This window comes from Schistocerca nitens, chromosome 5, assembly GCF_023898315.1.
Source record: "Schistocerca nitens isolate TAMUIC-IGC-003100 chromosome 5, iqSchNite1.1, whole genome shotgun sequence".
Classification (NCBI taxonomy): domain Eukaryota; kingdom Metazoa; phylum Arthropoda; class Insecta; order Orthoptera; family Acrididae; genus Schistocerca; species Schistocerca nitens.
In genome coordinates, this window is record NC_064618.1 from 744668571 (window position 1) to 744688527 (window position 19957).

At 44.3% G+C, this 19957-nt stretch overlaps 1 non-coding gene across 1 annotated transcript; it reads right to left on the reverse strand.

The window, feature by feature from the left end:
* Nucleotides 1-19301: 19301 nt before the first annotated feature.
* On the reverse strand, nt 19302-19373 carry Trnat-ugu (transfer RNA threonine (anticodon UGU)). The gene has a single exon. It is a non-coding gene; the product is annotated as a tRNA-Thr (tRNA).
* Between the last annotated feature and the right edge of the window lie 584 nt (nt 19374-19957).

Consider the following 19957-nt stretch of genomic DNA (forward strand, 5'->3'; position numbering starts at 1 on the left):
TCACCTAACGTTACCGCTGGATATATTTCGTAAACCACATCAAATACTGACGAACCGATTTCACAGAACGAACGTGAGGAGAGGGGCTAGTGTAATTGTTTAATACAAACCATACAAAAATGCACGGAAGTATGTTTTTTAACACAAACCTACGTTTTTTTAAATGGAACCACGTTAGTTTTGTTAGCACATCTGAACATATAAACAAATACGTAATCAGTGCCGTTTGTTGCATTGTAAAATGTTAATTACATCCGCAGATATTGTAACCTAAAGTTGACGCTTGAAACCTCCGACGTTCAGTTGCGCGTTGTAACAAACACGGGCCACGGTCGGCGAGCAGCATCTGCAGGGACATGTTTACGATGACGACCGTGTTTACGAGTGTGGCTGTAGTGCACTGTTGTGGTTTGGTCTAGCTGTCGCAGTGTCCGCATGTAGCGCTTGCTGCTATTGTTATTCTGCATTCGTCTCCGCACGCAGACCAACTGTAGTACACCGTGTTACCAGACGTCTGTGATAGTGTAGTGTTGTAGGAACTGTGACCATGGTGTATTCGAACTCTGAAAAGGCGGAGATGATATCTATGGCGAGTGTCGACGAAATGCAGCTGAAGCCTGCAGGTTGTGTGCAGAACGGTACCCGGACAGAGAGCATCCAACGTGCCGCACATTGCAAAACATCTACCGCCAACTGTATGCAACAGGTATGGTCGTAGCACGCAAACGGGTCCGTAACAGGCCCGTCACAGGAGAAGCGGGTGCAGTTGGTGTGTTAGCTGCTGTTACCATGAACCCACAGATGAGTACACGGGACATTGCGAGAGCCGGTGGACTGAGTCAAAGTAGTGTCATGCGCATACTGCATCGTCACCGCTTTCACCCGTTTCATGTGTCGCTACATCAGCAATTACGTGGTGATGACTTTAATCATCGAGTTCAATTCTGTCAATGGGCATTAACAGAGAATGCGTTGCAGTTCTACCTGTTTACCGATGAAGCGGGTTTCACAAACCACGGGGCAGTGAATCTACGGAACATGCATTACTGGTCCGTGGACAATCCTCGCTGGCTCAGACAGGTAGAGCGACAGCGACCGTGGACTGTAAATGTATGGTGCGGAATCATTGGCGACCACGTCATTGGTCCTCACTTCATTGCAGGGGCCCAAACAGCTGCAACATACATCGCGTTTCTACAGAATGATCTGCCAACGTTGCTCGAAAATGTCCCACTGGAAACGCGTCGACGTATGTGGTATGAGCATTATGGTGCACCTGCACATTCCGCAATTAACACTAGGCTGACCCTTGACAGGATGTTCGACGGGCGTTTCATAGGACGTGGAGGACGCATAAATTGGCCAGCCCGTTCTCCTGATCTTACACCTCTGGACTTCTTTCTGTTGGGTATGTTAAAGGAGAATGTGTACCGTGATGTGCCTACAACCCCAGAGGATATGAAACAACGTATTGTGGCAGCCTGCGGCGACATTACACCAGATGTACTGCGGCGTGTGCGACATTCATTACGCCAGAGATTGCAGTTGTGTGCAGCAAATGATGGCCACCACATTGAACATCTATTGGCCTGACATGTAGGGACACACTCTATTCCACTCCGTAATTGAAAACGGAAACCACGTGTGTACGTGTACCTCACCCCTCATGGTAATGTACATGTGCGTCAGTGAAAAAGACCAATAAAAAGTTGTTAGCATGTGGACGTAATGTGCTGTTCCAGTCTCTTCTGTACCTAAGGTCCATCACCGTTCCCTTTGGATCCCTACGTAATTCGGTGCTCTCCGATCCACACGATCGAACAGCAGAGGAGTGGTACTCAAGCGTCAACTTTAGGTTACAATATCTCCGGATGTAATTAACATTTTACAATGCAACAAACGGCACTGATTACGTATTTGTTTATATGTTCAGATGTGCTAACAAAACTAACGTGGTTCCATTTAAAAAAACGTAGGTTTGTGTTAAAAAACATACTTCGGTGCATTTTTTTATGGTTTGTATTAACCAATTACACTAGCCACTCTCCTCACGTTCGGTCTGTGGAATCGATTCGTCAGTATTTGATGTGGTTTACGAAATATATCCAGCGATAATATTAGGTGACTCACCCTGTATATCTTTCAGTATTCACTTATTTTTCATTGTTTAAAAACCATTAATAATGGTGATGGCTCAAACTAGATAGGGTAAACAGTTTTGAATGAAGGCATGTTCATAAACTCTGAATAGTCTTATACAGACAACGACCAGTCAAGCAATGAGCAAAAATGTACAACGGCTATTTGAATCAATTCATCCCAGACTGTAGTTTTGTAAAAATTCTGTTTTACTTCTCCAAACATTAAATTCTATCCTGCTTTTATTTACGGCTCTTTGAACACGAATAAGCACAATTATTGCTCACCCACCTACTCCTATTGGTTTGCTAACTCGGGCCTGGATTTGATCACAAAATGTAATACATTATACTTTCGAGTGAAGTGTGTGAAATGATAACAGTTTCGAATCAGTCTTCATCCTGGCTCCCTGTGCGAAAAACCAACTTGCTCGTGCCTCTTTGAGGCAAACATAAATTCTGTTGAGTATGATAACAGAGTTTTCCCATTTTTTCCCCATGCATCCAGAAAAGTGTTCTACAACCTACGCGGATGATCCTTGTAGCCCTCAGGAAAGCCCAGTTATAATGTGTGGCCTTTTTTCCACCTCCCGCCGTTTTTTCACATGGCCAATCCCTTTTTATTTCGCTCTGTTTGACTTTTTTCTTGTTGACTGTAGTGGCGGTGTATCTTTTCGGCGCATAGATGTATTTCGTTCATAACAAGACTTCTAGGTGATTTTGCAGAACTCCGTCGACACTGTCAGAGTTGATTACGGCGTTCCCCCGTCCGGTTAGACCTCCATCCTCCAGCTTCCCTCCCCTGCACACGACGTGTGGCTTCGGCCTATGCCTGTGATGTACGCAGTTGGTATCTCATATTTTACTAGACTGCATTTTATATTCTGACAAGAGGAGTGCCATAAATGTAAGTGGAGGTGTGTCTTCTGTTTTAGCCGACAACAACACCTGTGTGTTTAAACTCTGAAAGTGCCTGGGCCACACCGTAGGCTTTTAGGCTGGAGTTCATAGTGTCTGGCAGAGTAGTCGTCTAATGCTCTTTTAGTCCAGTGATCAGGCAGTCACAATTTTCTGATGTACAGTTTTACATTTTCGTCATGTTGTTTCTCCTTTGAATAGAAAATTTTAAAACCATTGAATTGCTTATAGTGTATACGTGTGTGTGTGTGTGTGTGTGTGTGTGTGTGTGTGTGTGTGTGTGTGTGTGTGTGTGTGTGAGTGAGAGAGAGAGAGAGAGAGAGAGAGAGAGAGAGAGAGAGAGGGGGAGCGAGGGAGGGAGGGAGGGAGGGAGGGAGAGGGGGGAGGAAGGGAGGGGGGAACCTGTGATATTGGTTTTTAGCGAACTGTTATGTTTTAATGCATGTTGAAAATTTTATTATTTTATGTCTTATACCCAATCAAATTTATCATCATTGAAGAATGATAGCGGGAATGTACGTATAGAGTGTTCCAGATAAGGTATTTTTCTCTGTGACTTAGAAAATAAATGAAAGAAATACTTTTTTATAGGTAAACGCATGAAAAGTTTCATTTCTTGCGTAATTATGACTGTAGTTTTTTAATTATTTTACAGAGAGCTACAACAACGAGTGATAATTTCTATCCTCGTATCAGTACAAATAATTTACGGCTTTCATCTGTAGATCCACATCTAAAATCCTTCGCTTCACTTCTACATAATGCAACGTACACTCACAGAAATTTCTTCCTCCTCTTAAGACCGACGCTTGCCGCGACTAGACTGTTTTGGCCAGGAATGCCCGCTTTGCCGGTGCTACTTTTGATTCTTGTATCTCACTTGCTTCGTCGGTAATGCTTAATTGCAATTCAAGTTAACAGAATTCCTTCATTTTGTCCACTTTGTGGTCCCCAATTTTGGTGTTACGTTTCACCGCTAATCTCGATTCTGCTATTCCTCATTACTTTCGTATTTGTACGGTTTACTCTCAGATCCTCATCTGTATTCATTAGACTGCCCATTCCATTCAGCATGTCCTATAATTATTTCTCGCTTTGTGATGGTACGCACTAAGGTGGTAGTATCGATGATGACTAATTCTTTCACTGTAGTCTGTGTTTCCCGACCCCACCTCAAGTAATTCTCTGACACCTCGTTACATTATTTTCAATTATTGATACGGCGTTTATTATACTTTACGTCACGTATGGTAAATAAGCAGGCTTGTATGGTGGGTCCTGTTTCTTCTACTGACAAATACAGACAACCGAATTTCTTTTTTATAGAGATTATTTAACACAGCAGTCGTTGCAGTAGATTCGGCAATACCTTGGGCGTCCTTCTCCTCTTGGCGGTCGCCTAACAATCCTGTATCCGGCCGTGTATTCGATGCACCGCGAAAAGTAGCCACAGGTACTTTCTACATCTCGCTGACGTACACGCAACAAAATAAATGAGCCGAGCACGGCTCGTGTTCATGCCATTTATTGTTTGTCATCTTCTACACTCCTGGAAATGGAAAAAAGAACATATTGACGCCGGTGTGTCAGACCCACCATACTTGCTCCGGACACTGCGAGAGGGCTGTACAAGCAATGATCACACGCACGGCACAGCGGACACACCAGGAACCGCGGTGTTGGCCGTCGAATGGCGCTAGCTGCGCAGCATTTGTGCACCGCCGCCGTCAGTGTCAGCCAGTTTGCCGTGGCATACGGAGCTCCATCGCAGTCTTTAACACTGGTAGCATGCCGCGACAGCGTGGACGTGAACCGTATGTGCAGTTGACGGACTTTGAGCGAGGGCGTATAGTGGGCATGCGGGAGGCCGGGTGGACGTACCGCCGAATTTCTCAACACGTGGGGCGTGAGGTCTCCACAGTACATCGATGTTGTCGCCAGTGGTCGGCGGAAGGTGCACGTGCCCGTCGACCTGGGACCGAACCGCAGCGACGCACGGATGCACGCCAAGACCGTAGGATCCTACGCAGTGCCGTAGGGGACCGCACCGCCACTTCCCAGCAAATTAGGGACACTGTTGCTCCTGGGGTATCGGCGAGGACCATTCGCAACCGTCTCCATGAAGCTGGGCTACGGTCCTGCACACCGTTAGGCCGTCTTCCGCTCACGCCCCAACATCGTGCAGCCCGCCTCCAGTGGTGTCGCGACAGGCGTGAATGGAGGGACGAATGGAGACGTGTCGTCTTCAGCGATGAGAGTCGCTTCTGCCTTGGTGCCAATGATGGTCGTATGCGTGTTTGGCGCCGTGCAGGTGAGCGCCACAATCAGGACTGCATACGACCGAGGCACACAGGGCCAACACCCGGCATCACGGTGTGGGGAGCGATCTCCTACACTGGCCGTACACCACTGGTGATCGTCGAGGGGACACTGAATAGTGCACGGTACATCCAAACTGTCATCGAACCCATCGTTCTACCATTCCTAGAGCGGCAAGGGAACTTGCTGTTCCAACAGGACAATGCACGTCCGCATGTATCCCGTGCCACCCAACGTGCTCTAGAAGGTGTAAGTCAACTACCCTGGCCAGCAAGATCTCCGGATCTGTCCCCCATTGAGCATGTTTGGGACTGGATGAAGCGTCGTCTCACGCGGTCTGCACGTCCAGCACGAACGCTGGTCCAACTGAGGCGCCAGGTGGAAATGGCATGGCAAGCCGTTCCACAGGACTACATCCAGCATCTCTACGATCGTCTCCATGGGAGAATAGCAGCCTGCATTGCTGCGAAAGGTGGATATACACTGTACTAGTGGCGACATTGTGCATGCTCTGTTGCCTGTGTCTATGTGCCTGTGGTTCTGTCAGTGTGATCATGTGATGTATCTGACCCCGGGAATGTGTCAATAAAGTTTCCCCTTCCTGGGACAATGAATTCACGGTGTTCTTATTTCAATTTCCAGGAGTGTATAACGGTACCGCCGCCTCGTTTTCTTATTCCATTTACTGGCGTCACTAGCTTCCTGCCTTACTTGCTCGTGAGCAGCAGCAGCAGTGCATATCGATAAGTTCACTGCTGTACCATCTCTGGAGCGACCGATAGTATTTCCGGGTCGTCGTGTGTCTGGCACCCTCTTATGGGTCCTCATCCTCCATCAGCTCCTTTCCCGACTCCCCCCCTTTTTTATTTTCCCATCATCTGTCCAGTTTCCCCCCACCTGCTCTCGGCTGTGGTATGTCACATTTGCCAACTTTTTAGTGCAGTGTTCCAGTGACTGTTCAGTGTTGTTCGTCTTTCTCGTGTTGCGAACAGAATCCATGCTGTTTTTTTTTTACTTTATTGTTATTTTAAAACCTGTACAAATCAGGTAGGCTGGCAGCGGCACACTACGCCGCTCTTCAGCCATAGCGTTTACAGCAGTATAAGAACGGAGAATGATAATGAACAAAGTGACGGCCAAAAGAGAGAGGTCACAGAGACACAAAAAACACGGAGTCGTTCACACGTGACGATAACAACACTGAAAACACGTTGGCACAGCGCACAGGACACTGATGAATCCGACGGCACAAGTGAACGTAGTAGTGGGACGGCGGACACCAAAAACACTAAACGACGTCACACACACGAGACACAGAAGGCGATGATCTCCGGCGCGCGAATGTTTCCATGCTGTCGCTGGGTGCGAATTTTATGTATTTTGCGAACAGAAACCAGACTGTCGCCGTGTTTTTTTAATTGTCTGTCTATTGTTTTACCTGTCTGCTTTGTATGTATTTTCTTAGCGTCATCATCCCTCTGTTCTTTGTTTTAAGTTCCACGATTTCTTTTCGCCATGTTACTCTTTAAGTCTCCGATTTTATCGCCTGTTTTTATTATTTATTCTCTTCATAATTCTAACAAAGTCTGTAGGCTGAAGAGCGGCATACTAAGCTGCTGCCAGCCCGCCCCCTTCGGGGGGGAATTGAATTTCAGTAAAGGAAAAAAAAATGTGTCTGGCAGTCAGTTGAAGACGGATCAGCAGTGCAGTCGGGACGCAGCAGCAGTGAAGTCGGGGACGGAGCGCCGGTGAGGCGCCGACAGCTAGTGCTCGCCGACCGCTGGCGACACACATGCACTGTCCGACGGAGGGAGATTGGAGCGGGACGACCGTTGGTTGGTCGTTCGGTTGGTCATCTCATCGGCCGACTTATATTTGGTCCTTCACCGTTTCCGGGTCTGGACAGTTGCGCGGTTGCCGTGGAGCAGCAGGGAACTCTCCGTGGCGTGTTGTTTGGCCGAGGCTGTTGGCGGCGTCCAAGCGCGGTCGGAGTGTGAGATGCTGTTCCCATTGTTACGAGGTCCGTGGCTGACCGATCCCGGACACGAAAGTTGAGTCTCTATTTAATCTACCAGCCAGCCCAAACTGTTCATATTCTGTCGTTTGAATTTCGTTGTGGGCTGTTGGGACATTCCCGCGAGCAACAACGTGTGTTTCTATTTCGTGAAATTCTAGCCACCCTCCTGTGGAGTTTAACTTAAGTGCACCAGCGGAATCTTCTGCTTTGTGGCCGTTAACCTTCCAGTTACCTGCCCTGGCCTTTGACATAAATTCAGGTAGTGTATTTTCCTCGGCATGTTGTGGCTGTCCAACACGGCGTGTAGTTTGACAGCTGAATGTGTAATTCGTTGTGGGCGCCGATACCTTCAGCGTGTTCCATTGAACTCCCTGTTGTGTGCTGGTCGGGTGGAGTGGAAGCTATAATGTCGCTTGGTCCGTTGACTGTCTGCCTGTTGGGTTGCTGTCGGATTGAGAATTGTTGGGCCGACTGCCTGTCTCACCTAAGCGAGCGTTAGTGTTTGAATTCCAGGCCGACCCTTGGAAACTTGTGAGCACCGTTTGATGTACTGCCTTTTTTTATTTGTCCTTGTTGTCTGATTATGTATGGCTTCCAGCCGATTTTAAATTACAATTGTTTTGCCCTTAATGCGTGAGACTGAATGGCGCATTTAGCCGGGAATTAACTTCTAAAATTAATATTTGGCTTGCTCTGTTTTTAATGTTTTGTTTACTCTTGCAATGTTTGTCAAATGAATAAAGTAGTATGTTCGAGTGCAACTGACATCCACTCATTTTGGCCCCTTTCCACAAATTAAACTATCTCTCCTGCCCTGCGGGTATAGCAGGGGGTCTCAATAACCCTGCGCTTTGTAATTTTAAACTGAAACAAAATATTGTCATGTAATAAGTCAACCCATTAATTCCATACATTAGGACACATCGTGTAGACAGAAAGGTCGTTTGTGATACCATTCCAATTATGTATCAATAGAACTTTCAATGAAGTTAGCCTCAGCGAATCTTATCATTAATATTCTTTCACTCTGATTTTTAATAGCACTCCTGAATATTTATTTTACTTCAGCCATTGTTTCTTCGTTGTACAGAGGGAACAGGTGGGGGAGGATGACACTGTCGCTGTCTTCTACCATCTTCAATCTGAGTCCTTCGCTCTTGCTCTTACACTCTCAGAGAATGGAATGGCAGTACAGAAACTAAAGCTACATCTAGATGTACATGATTAGTCTGCAATTCACAATTAGGTGCTCGGCAGAGGGTTCATCGAACCACGTTCAAGCTGTTTCTCTACCGCTCCACTCTCGAACTGCGCGCAGGATAAACGAATACTTAAATCTTTTCGTGCCAGCTTTGATTTCATTAATTTTATTATGCTGATCATTTTGACCTATGTATACGTGCGCCAGCAAAATATTTTCCCACTCTCTGAAGATCCTGTCGCAACGAAAAACGCCTTTTCTTTAATGATTACCATTCCGATTGGCGTATCATATCCGTGGCACACTCTCCCGTATTTCTCGACAACACAAAACCAGATGGCATTCTTTGAACTTCCCGATGTCCTCCGTCAATGCTATCCGATGCGGATTCCACACCGCACAGCAGTACTCCAGAAGAAGGCGGACAGGCTTAGTGCAGGCAGTCTCTTTAGTAGATCTGTTGCATTTTCTAACTGTTCTGTCAATAAATCGTAGTGACTGGCTTGCCTTTCTCACATTACCCATGTGATCGCTCTAATCTATTTGCAACAGTAATCCCCAAGTATTTAGTTGAATTTCCACCCTTTAGATTTGTGAGATTTATTGTGTAACCTGAATTTCGCAGAATCCCGTTTAGCACCGGTACTCATTTAAATGATTTGACACTTTTCATTATTAGAAATCATTTGGAACTTTTCGCATCATACAGATATCTTGTCGAAACCATTTTGTAACTGTTTTTAATCTCCTGACGAATTTAGCATTACTTGCTACCAGTCTAAGAAGGCTGCTCAGAATGTCTCCTAAATCGCTTATGTAGATCAGGAAGAGCAGGGGCCTGTAACACTTCGTATGACTAAGTGATTACTTTTCACCGATTTTAGAAGATGAAACGTTCGTGTACGTTAGACTAAAAATGAGATACAATGTTGAATTTTGCTAGAATTGTTCCCACTTGATGTGTAAGTCACTGAACAGGTTTTGTGAATCTCTAAACTAAAACGCAAAATGAAATACTCTAAATCTCATTCATAAAAATTCCATAATACAACAGTAAACTTGTTACATGATTATGGACTATGTTAGTGCATTTTATGAAATACACTGAAAGAGTTATAATAATAATAATAATAATAATAATATGGTTTATCATGTTACTTCTTTCATAACTAATTGATGGTTGGTATAAAGCAAATAAGACTGTCATTACACGACAGAGAAAATCCCCCTTTTTATCATAGTGACGCTACATGAAACGTACTCTTATTTAGGGAGAGAGTAATATGTTTCTCCATTCGTCTCGCAGAGCTTCCTTTTGAAGCTTTGGAAATAAATTTTATGTTTCGACCGTGAGGGCCGTAATGGTATGAGGCAGACTAACGCGAAGCTAACAAGATGAGAAGAGCGGAGTGTTTTAATTTTTCGCTTTACTTTTCGCAACTTGTAAAATCAAATTGATGCTGCTCACTCACGCATTTTTTATTTGATGTAATAAACTTCCTCTCATCGGAAACGCCACGGTTAAACTTATACTTTGCGATGCAACATAGATACTTCTGCTCGGAACCAGGTATTGCTCGTGAAATATCGAGGGGCTCCTTTCGAGGCTTTCGCCCATACTCGTTTTGAGAGAGCTACTGTACCACCACAATGGCAGAAAGTTCTCCATTCACTAAATTCCGATAATTCCAGATTCTCGAAACCAGTTAACGTCATGGACATGAGTTTAAGAAACTGTACATGTTCACAGCAACAATCAGGAACCGCATGGCAGAAAACACTGCATTGTAATAAAGCAAAACAGCAAGCCCTCTTTATAAATCGATATAGCACAATAGGTGTGTGTGTGAATCCCTAAGGGACCTAAGTGCTAAGGTCATCGGTCCCTACACTTACACACAACTTTAACTTACGCTAGGGACAACGCACACTCACCCATGCCCGAGGGAGGACTCGAACCTCTGGCGGGAGGGGCCGCGCAATTCATGGTATGGTGCCTCCAACCGCCAGGCCACTCCGCGCGGCTATATCTCAATAGACATTTGTAAACTGTGAACGAAATAACGAAAGCGTAAAATGATTATCAATTACTGCTTTGACTGAGATTTCAAGAGTTTCAAGCTCTGATTCAGTTTCAACTGGCCCTTGAAAAGCAAGACGTTTATTCAATTTATATTTGTATTCTGAAGTATATATTCCTCAACACTACAATTTTCGTTACAGTGCATCATCGTACTGCGAATTCAAAACTGAACTAGAGGAACCATTTAACAGAGATAAGAATCAGTCGACATATGCAAAAAAATTATAAAATTAACTTCACTGTTTTGAACAGTTTAATCTACTTTCTTAAGAAGTTTGAAATAGCCTCAAATCGTAGACAAACTGACGTTAAATAAGGATCCGATGATAGTGTTCTGCGTTACATAATCAATGGTCACATCACAAAAGAATACGCAATACTTGTGATGAATAGTAAGTCCCACAAGAATTTTTCATGTATTGGCTCTGAGCATTATGGGACTTAACATATGAGGTCGTCAGTCCCCTAGGACTTAGAACTACTTAAACCTAACTAACCTAAGGACATCACACACATCCATGCCTGAGGCAGGATTCGAACCTGCGACCGTAGCGGTAGCGCGATTCCAAACTGAAGCGTCTAGAACCGCTCGGCCACTCTGACCGGCTTTCGTGTATTCAAACGGGGAAATACGAAGAGTAATTCGTCTTAATGGAACATACCTGACAACGTGCTTTAGATTATGGCACAGCAATGCTTTGACACTAGTGAAAGAAAGGGAAAAAGAACTAGACAAAGCAAATTTGAAACTAGGATTGAAAATCAATATGGTACGACAGAAGTCATATTTAAACCAATATCGATTAGACAGATTAGCAATCATAGCACAGATAAATAATGAATTCATAGAAAAAGTTGATCAATTTTCACACACTGTTCTGTAAAAATAGGACGAGCAACTCGGTGGGAATGAATGAGACTGCTGAAGCATTTTGCCAGAGATCTCCAGGTCCTGCACGTGAAGTTAGACGTCACAGGGAGTGATGCCGGGCCCGGGGGAAAGAGGGGCCCAGCAACGAACTTGTGACGTCATACTAGCTGCCTTTTCCAACATAAGCCACTATAGCTCGGCTGCGTCTGGGGCCAGGTAGGAATCCAGGATGTTAATAAAAAGACCCTTAACTGTGTCGTATGTTATCGAGAGCGTTAGTCTATTTAAATCTACAGTTACGAAGTATTAAACTGAACAAAATAGTTTTTCCCACTGGAGACGGCCACTGTGACCCATAAGACCAATAGTGTCATGAATGAGATTTTCACTCTGCAGCGGAGTGTTCGCCTATACGAAACTTCCTGGCAGATTAAAACTGTGTGCCGGACCGAGACTCGAACTCGGGACCTTTGCCTTTCTCGGGCAAGTGCTCTACCATCTGAGCTACCCAAGCACCACTCACGACCCGTCCTCACAACTTCAATTCTACCAGTGCCTCGTCTCCAACCTCAAACTTCACAGAAGCTCTTGTGCGAACCTTGCACAACTAGCACTCCTGGAAGAAAGGACATTGCGGAGACATGGCTTAGCTACAGCCTGGGGAATGTTTCCAGAAAGAGATTTTCACTGTGCAGTGGAACGTACGCGATATGAAACTTTCTGGCAGATTAAAACTTTGTATCGGACCGAGACTAGAATTCGGGACCTTTGCCTTTCGAGGGCATGTGGTCTATCATCTGAGATACCCAAGCACCACTCACGACGTCTCCTCACAGCTTCAATTCTCCCAGTACCTCGTCTCCTACCGCGAAAGGCAAAGGTCCCAAGTTCGAGTCTCAGTCCGGCACATAGTTTCAGTCTGCCAAGAAATTTTATTGTAGCTTCATGTTCTGTGCCTTACGCCACAGGGCTGTATATTTCGTTGGCCCCCGCGTGAGGTCAGCGTGGCTATAGCGCCAAATGGGAATGTTCCAGCACGTGATAACTGAAGAAACGGGACAAGACAGTGTGTGTCAGTCAATGAAGTTTCAATGCATTGACTGGCAATGTAGAAGCAAATTAGAGATAGTTATTTACAGAGCACACAATTATAAAGGATGAGTTTTTGAGTAATTTTTGAGAACAGTTCCCGTGGAGAAACAGAGGTTAGGCCAAATGTACTTATTATTGTGGTCGAGACTGTTCTAGTACATTTATAACTGAATTTTTTACTTTATACGACTTAATGTCTCAAACTACGTATCGGATTACAAAAACTGAAAAATACCTGTTCTTTTAAACGTTTTATCTGTCAATAAGAATGTTGAACCCCTGCCTCACAGCAAAGGGGTGGGGAGGAAGTTACAAACTTAAATAGGAACATCTCATTTTTTGTTGTAAAGCAGGTTCTACAGGAAAAAATATGTAACGTTTGTGACACTTTTGTTGCTACGCGATGGGTGGCGCTGTAATCGATAAATAACACAACCGAGTAGCAAAACGGTACTATCTCGAGAAACATGCACTGTATCAAAAACATAAACTTCTCGGTGTTTTTTAGTTTTCTCCTTGTAGCTGTTTTGAAATATTTATTTATTCATTTCTTGATTTGATTCCATTGCGTGCACGGTCACCCTCATTTCTTAAGTACATTCCTTCATACACTGAGTGAGTTATTACTTGGAATGACAGCTATTACGGTAGAAGAGAAAATGGAATGTTTTACATTTATGGAGTACGTGACAGGAATGTCGATAATGCTGTAACCTTTTCTGATCTACGTTTTCAAAACAGAGTGCGACAACATGCTTCTTTTAGACGCGTTATTCAACAGTTCTCCACTGAGAGAACTGTACAACTACGAAAGGGGGATCGTCGAAGAACAGTTGCTGGAGAGAACAGTGAAACTACGATATTAGCTGCAGTGAATTTTAACCGCCACATTAGCACTCGGTAATTACAGTATGTAATGAATCGGGAATAAACCAGACTATTGTTTGCCGAATCATGATTCGTGGAAATTATCGGCCATTTCTTGCGTCCCTCCATCAGGAATTTTATGGCAATAATTTCCAGAGCCGAGTAATATTTTGTCAGTGGTCGCTTCATCAAATACAGAGAGACCCCAATTTCTTTGCTCGCGTGTTGTCCTCTAAAGCAGTCGGCCTTCACGGGCCACGGCACGATTAACCGACACAATATGGATTATTGGAATGTGGAAAACCCTCTTCAGTTATGCCAAGATGAACATCAGCAACCATGGAATGAGAATGTTTGGTGCAGAATAATTGGTGACAAACTCAATGGTTAATTCTTTATCAATGGCACCTTACATGATGATAAATATCGAACATGCTGTAGGAAGATCTTTCACACCTTCCTTCGGACTTGAGACAAGCAATGCTGTTTCTAAACAATAGGCGTCTAGCACATTATTCTGCAGCAATACGGGAGATATTAGATATTGTGTACATTCGTCGGTGAATCGGAGGAGACAATCCATTGTCTTCGCCTGCAATATAGCCACATCTTACTTCTGACTTTCGTTCATGGGGTTACTTAGTCATTCAATATGCGGATAAATAAGTGCATCTAAGTGGGTTGAGACATTTTTGAGCACCCCATTCGTGAGAGGTGAGAGGATACACCTCAAACAGCCTTTTCCTTGCATCTACTGATCTGGCTTTTTTTTATCCGTTTTTTAACTCAATCTTGTTTTTTGTCGGTTACTGTGCCATCTATCAGGCATCTTAAGTGTTACACATAAAACTATTTTTCCCGTAGAATTTGAATCTTCAATATAAGAGGGATGTTTGTATTTAAGATTTAAGAGTTCATTCCCATCCTGTCCTCTGGGGGTGAGGTAGGTGGGGTCAAAATCGGTATAGCCGGATTGCATTTTAAAAAATGAACACGTATTCTTCCGGTTATCACCCTCATGCGTAGTTTTTTAGATATTTCGTCGTCTCAAGAGAAGACACTTACCCTATATATAACGAAGCAGATCACACATAAAGGATAGCGATACACATTATCTCGGAAGATCTCTTTGTATAATCGTGCTATGGACACGAGGTAACTATTATGCGTTAAGCACCGCTACTGATATGCGATTTTCTACATATAGTTCCAAAGTAAGAACTAAAATTTTTACAATCCGCCATACAGACATTTCAAAAAAAAAAATCTTATACAAATAATAAATGTACTAGGGACTTATGCGGCGATAGAACCACTGTAACATAAGGCGTAGTATTACAGTAGTCAGTGCTTAATGAAATTTGTTCTTCATTGTAACAGTCTTTAAACACTATGATGCAACGTGTTTAAATAAAACAGAGATTTTATTATTACAGTACATAGAAAGGGCATTGGGGTGTTAAAGATAAAACCGAACGGTGTTGTTTGGTATCATCACCATCTGGCGCCCGCCGTGTTTACGTGGGGTGCTGAGGTTGGAGTCATAGTCATATGTGTCGCGTGTTCCGACCAACGGACATACTCTGGAGTATATGTAAGCACTATCTACATCTACATCTACATTTATACTCCGCAAGCCATCCAACGGTGTGTGGCGGAGGGCACTTTACGCGCCACTGTCATTACCTCCCTTTCCTGTTCCAGTCGCGTATGGTTCGCGGGAAGAACGACTGTCTGAAAGCCTCCGTGCGCGCTCTAATCTCTCTAATTTTACATTCGTGATCTCCTCGGGAGGTATAAGTAGGGGGAAGCAATATATTCGATACCTCATCCAGAAACGCACCCTCTCGAAACCTGGCGAGCAAGCTACACCGCGATGCAGAGCGCCTCTCTTGCAGAGTCTGCCACTTGAGTGTATTAAACATCTCCGTAACGCTATCACGGTTACCGAATAACCGACACTGTCCACCACACTCGTGGTATTTCAAATCACTGATTTAATCTGGCCTCATTTTGTATATTAAGAAGCGTTATGGCTTTCTTATCGTCAACAAAGATTTCTATTTCTTTCAGTATATTTAATACCGTATGTAAACTTATTAAATTGTCTTGTGCACAACCTAATATTTAAAATCTTCTGAAATGTGGTGCTACAGAAGAATGCTGAAGATTAGATACGTAGGTTGCGTAACTTATGTAGAGGTACCGGTACTGACTAGAATTGGGGAGAAATGAAAACTGTGGCATAAGTTTATTAAAAGAAGGTATCAGTTTATAGGACACATGCTGAGACACCAATTAAGTATTGGAGGGAGATACGGGGGGGGGGGGGGGTAAAAATCGTAGAGGGGGACGAACAGATGAATACGATAAGCACATTCAGAAGGGTGTGGGTTGCTGTAAGTTATTCAGGGATGGACAGACTTGCATGGGACTGAGTAGCATGGAGAGCTGCATCAAACTATTCTTCGGACAGTAGACTGCAACAACAGCATAGCCTGTTTTGTGTCTGTGAGATTTCAGGTGACTACCGAGGCCATTTTCATTCTCTGAATCGGAAAAGGTAAATTTCTGCTTATTTGGTAAATGTAAAATTTATCACAGTCCTGACATGTATGCATAACCTATAAATTTTTTTGCGTTTCTTGCGGATTTTACGGCATAACATCGCTCCTCGTGTCGCTGAAGTACGAAACCTACTTTCGCTTCAGTATTTATACCCTCTGAGTGTGCACCCAATACTGCAGCATACTTTTTCATCGGGAGCACTTTTTTATGACTCTTCGTTTTTTCCTGTCAGTTTTTAGGTATTTTATTGACGCCACTCATCTTACATCCGCTGGTCCTAATCATCTGCAATATTTTTATTGGAACCTTCAGGATCCTACGGGCGGCTGATGTAAAATAGACCCATCTGTCTTTTTGATCGCTTAGAATCGGTGTTTGTGATCAAATCTGAGATCGTCGGTTTTTTGAAGACTCCAAGTAAATGCTTGCCATCTTTCTTTGTCACCTTGAGGCCGAGAAACCTAATGATATTTCCTCTTCTAAATTTAATTTTCAGCATAAATATGTCAGTAAAGCACTGTTGTAACGAAACGTAGTGAAAACGAGTTTAAACATGTGCAACAGAATGCTTTCCGAAACACTTACGCCCTATCTTTTCCAATGTATCAGCGTTTGACATTATTCAATGTTTTACACTAGACGATGTCTTCACCACAAGAAACTCAGCCCTCTTATTTGATTACGCACGGCTCTCGCTTATGTCAACAGAATTCAACTTTACACCATACAACATTCCTCATTTTATCTTTTTCTTCATTTCTAGGAAGTACGTGATAATGTTGTTGTTGCTGTGGTCTTCAGTCTTGAGATTGGTTTGATGCAGCTCTCCATCCTATTCTATCCTGTGCAAGCTTCTTCATCTCCCAGTAACTACTGCAACCTACATATTTCTGAATCTGCTTAGTGTATTCATCTCTAGGTCTCCCTCTACGATTTTTACCCTCAACCTCCACGCTGCCCCCCAATACTAAATTGGTGATCCCTTGATGCCTCAGAACATGACCTACCAACCGATCCCTTCTTCTAGTCAAGTTGTGCCACAAACTTCTCCCCAATACTATTCAATACCTCCTCATTAGTTATATGGTCTACCCATCTAATCTTCAGCATTCTGTAGCACCACATTTCAAAAGCTTCTATTCTCTTCTTGTCCAAACTATTTATCGTCCATGTTTCACTTCCATACATGGCTACACTCCATACAAATACTTTCAGAAAAGACTTCCAGACACTTAAATCTATACTCGATGTTAACAAATTTCTCTTCTTCAGAAACGCTTTCCTTGCCATTGCTAGTCTACATTTTATATCCTCTCCACTTCGACCATCATCAGTTATTTTGCTCCCCAAATAGCAAAACTCCTTTACTACTTTAAGTGTCTCATTTCCTAATCTAATTCCCTCAGCATCACCCGACTTAATTCAACTACATTCCATTATCCTCGTTTTGCTTTTGTTGATGTTCATCTTATATCCTCCTTTCAATTCACTGTCCATTCCGTTCAACTGCTCTTCCAAGTCCTTTGCTGTGTCTGACAGAATTACAATGTCATCGGCGAACCTCAAAGTTTTTATTTCTTCTCCATGGGCTTTAATACCAACTCCGAAGTTTTCTTTTGTTTCCTTCACTGCTTGCTCAATATACAGATTGAATAACATCGGGGAGAGGCTGCAACCCTGTGTCACTCCCTTCCCAACCACTGCTTCCCTTTCATGCCCCTCCACCCTTATAACTGCCATCTGGTTTCTGTACAAATTGTAAATAGCCTTTCGCTTCCTCTATTTTACCCCTGCCGCCTTCAGAATTTGAAAGAGAGTATTCCAGTCAACAACGTGATAATAGCATATGCTAATTCAAAGCTTATGCGTACTACGATGCGTCTCAAGCAATTAGTTGCCTTAATCGGGTGCTTCTGGGAGACGGGCGGGGCGCTGGTTGATAGCTCGCTGCTTATGCAGATTGAGGCGCTTGCCGTGAGCTATATCCCATCACGTGTCCCGACAGGAACCTCATTACGTGCGGGCAACGTACAATCGCCCCTTGGATGCCGTGGCCTAATCACGTACCACGATACATCGAAGCAAGGTCAGTGTCTGAAGTGCCTGGCGAATACACACCAAAAAACGAAATTAGTGCCGAATATAGTCTATATGATCATTAATCTTTTCGTCTGTTTTTGTTCTGTTCCAGTAGACATCAAATCTCTTTGCGTTATTTATGTAAAAGAAAACAAGAGGAACATTGAATACCTCCCAAGGACTCGATGATAGTAGATACAGGGTATCCAGAAATGTTGCGACAAACTTCAAGGGAAGGTGGGGCACATCGTAAGGATTGAGAATTGCTTAGCAACCCAAAGCTGCAAACATCAGGGGTAAGTGGTACCAGAGGTCGAGGACCTACAAGGAAACTAGAGTGTGATTCATTTCAAACATTTATTGGAACTAAAGAGTACGACACGAATACAGCTCTAGTGGTACAACAGAGTTTCAAAGTTTGCATCGTCAGATGTCATACATGCCTGTCACCGAAGGAGCACTGACTGCCCTGAAATCTCGAACACACCGAGAGCTCCTTTGGTTGTAGCGGCTGAGCCGTCGATTCTTGCGATAATAATAATGGCATGTGCCAGGACCTCCCGTCAGGTAGACCGCTTGCCTGGTGCAAGTCTTTCGATTTCACGCCACTTCGGCGACTTGCGCGTCGCGGGGAATGAAATGATGATGATGATGATTAGGACAACACAACACCCAGTACCTGAGCGGAGAAAAATCTCCGACCCAGCCGGGAATCGAACCCGGGCCATGAGGATTGACAGTCTGTCGCGCTGACCACTCTTTTTTTGTTTTTATTTTGTTTTGTTTTTTATCTCATTTTGTTCTAGATTGTTCGAGAAGGTTGATTCGTTCACTCAGTTTTTTTGTTACAGAGGGTAGCTAAACCCTCTGACCGAACACGCTGAGCTACCGTGCCGGGTTAGAAATTATCGTGTGGCATTGTTGGCCGGGAGGCTCCATTCGGGTTCGGCCGCCAAGTGCAAGTCTTATTTCAGTCGACGCCACATTGGGGACTTGCGGCCGGTAGGAGGATGAAATGATGATGAGGACAACACAACATCCAGTCCCCGAGCGGAGAAAACCCTCCAACCCGGTCGGGAATCGAACCCGGGCCCAGTGCATGGGATGCAAGCACGTTACCACCCAGCTAAGCAGGCGGACGATTGTGATGCCCCCTGTGAGAATCGAAATCACGACCCCTGGTTTACAAGACCAGTGCTCTGCCACTGAGCTAAGGAGGCGACCACTCAGCTACCGGGGGCGGACACTCTTGCGATGATACCCATTTCAGACTCCACAGGATCGCGATACATGAGAGATTCGTGGCTCCCCACGGAAAGAAATCAAGGCTCGATAAATCCGACGGCGGTGGGGACGAGGGGAGCGGTCCATCACGTCCAATCGATCGATGCGGGAAAGATCTGTAGAAAAGGCCTACAAACAGCCAATCCAAAATGAGCAGGGGCTCCGCCATGTTAGTACCACTTGCTGTGCCTCACATTGCCGCAACATCTTCAAGTAAGCTGGGAAGAACCTGCTCCAGATAGGTCCGATAATTTGTAAGGGTCAAGAAGGACGGTGAAAGGTACGGCCCGAGGAAGCAGTCGCCGATCAAAAAAATGGTTCAAATGGCTCTGAGCACTATGGGACTTAACACCTGAGGTCATCAGTCCCCTAGAACTTAGAACTACTTAAACCTAGCTAACCTAAGGACATCACACACACATCCATGCCCGAGGCAGGATTCGAACCTGCACCCGTTGCGGTCGCGCGGTTCCAGACTGAAGCGCCTAGGACCGCTCGGCCACAACGGCCGGCAGTCGTC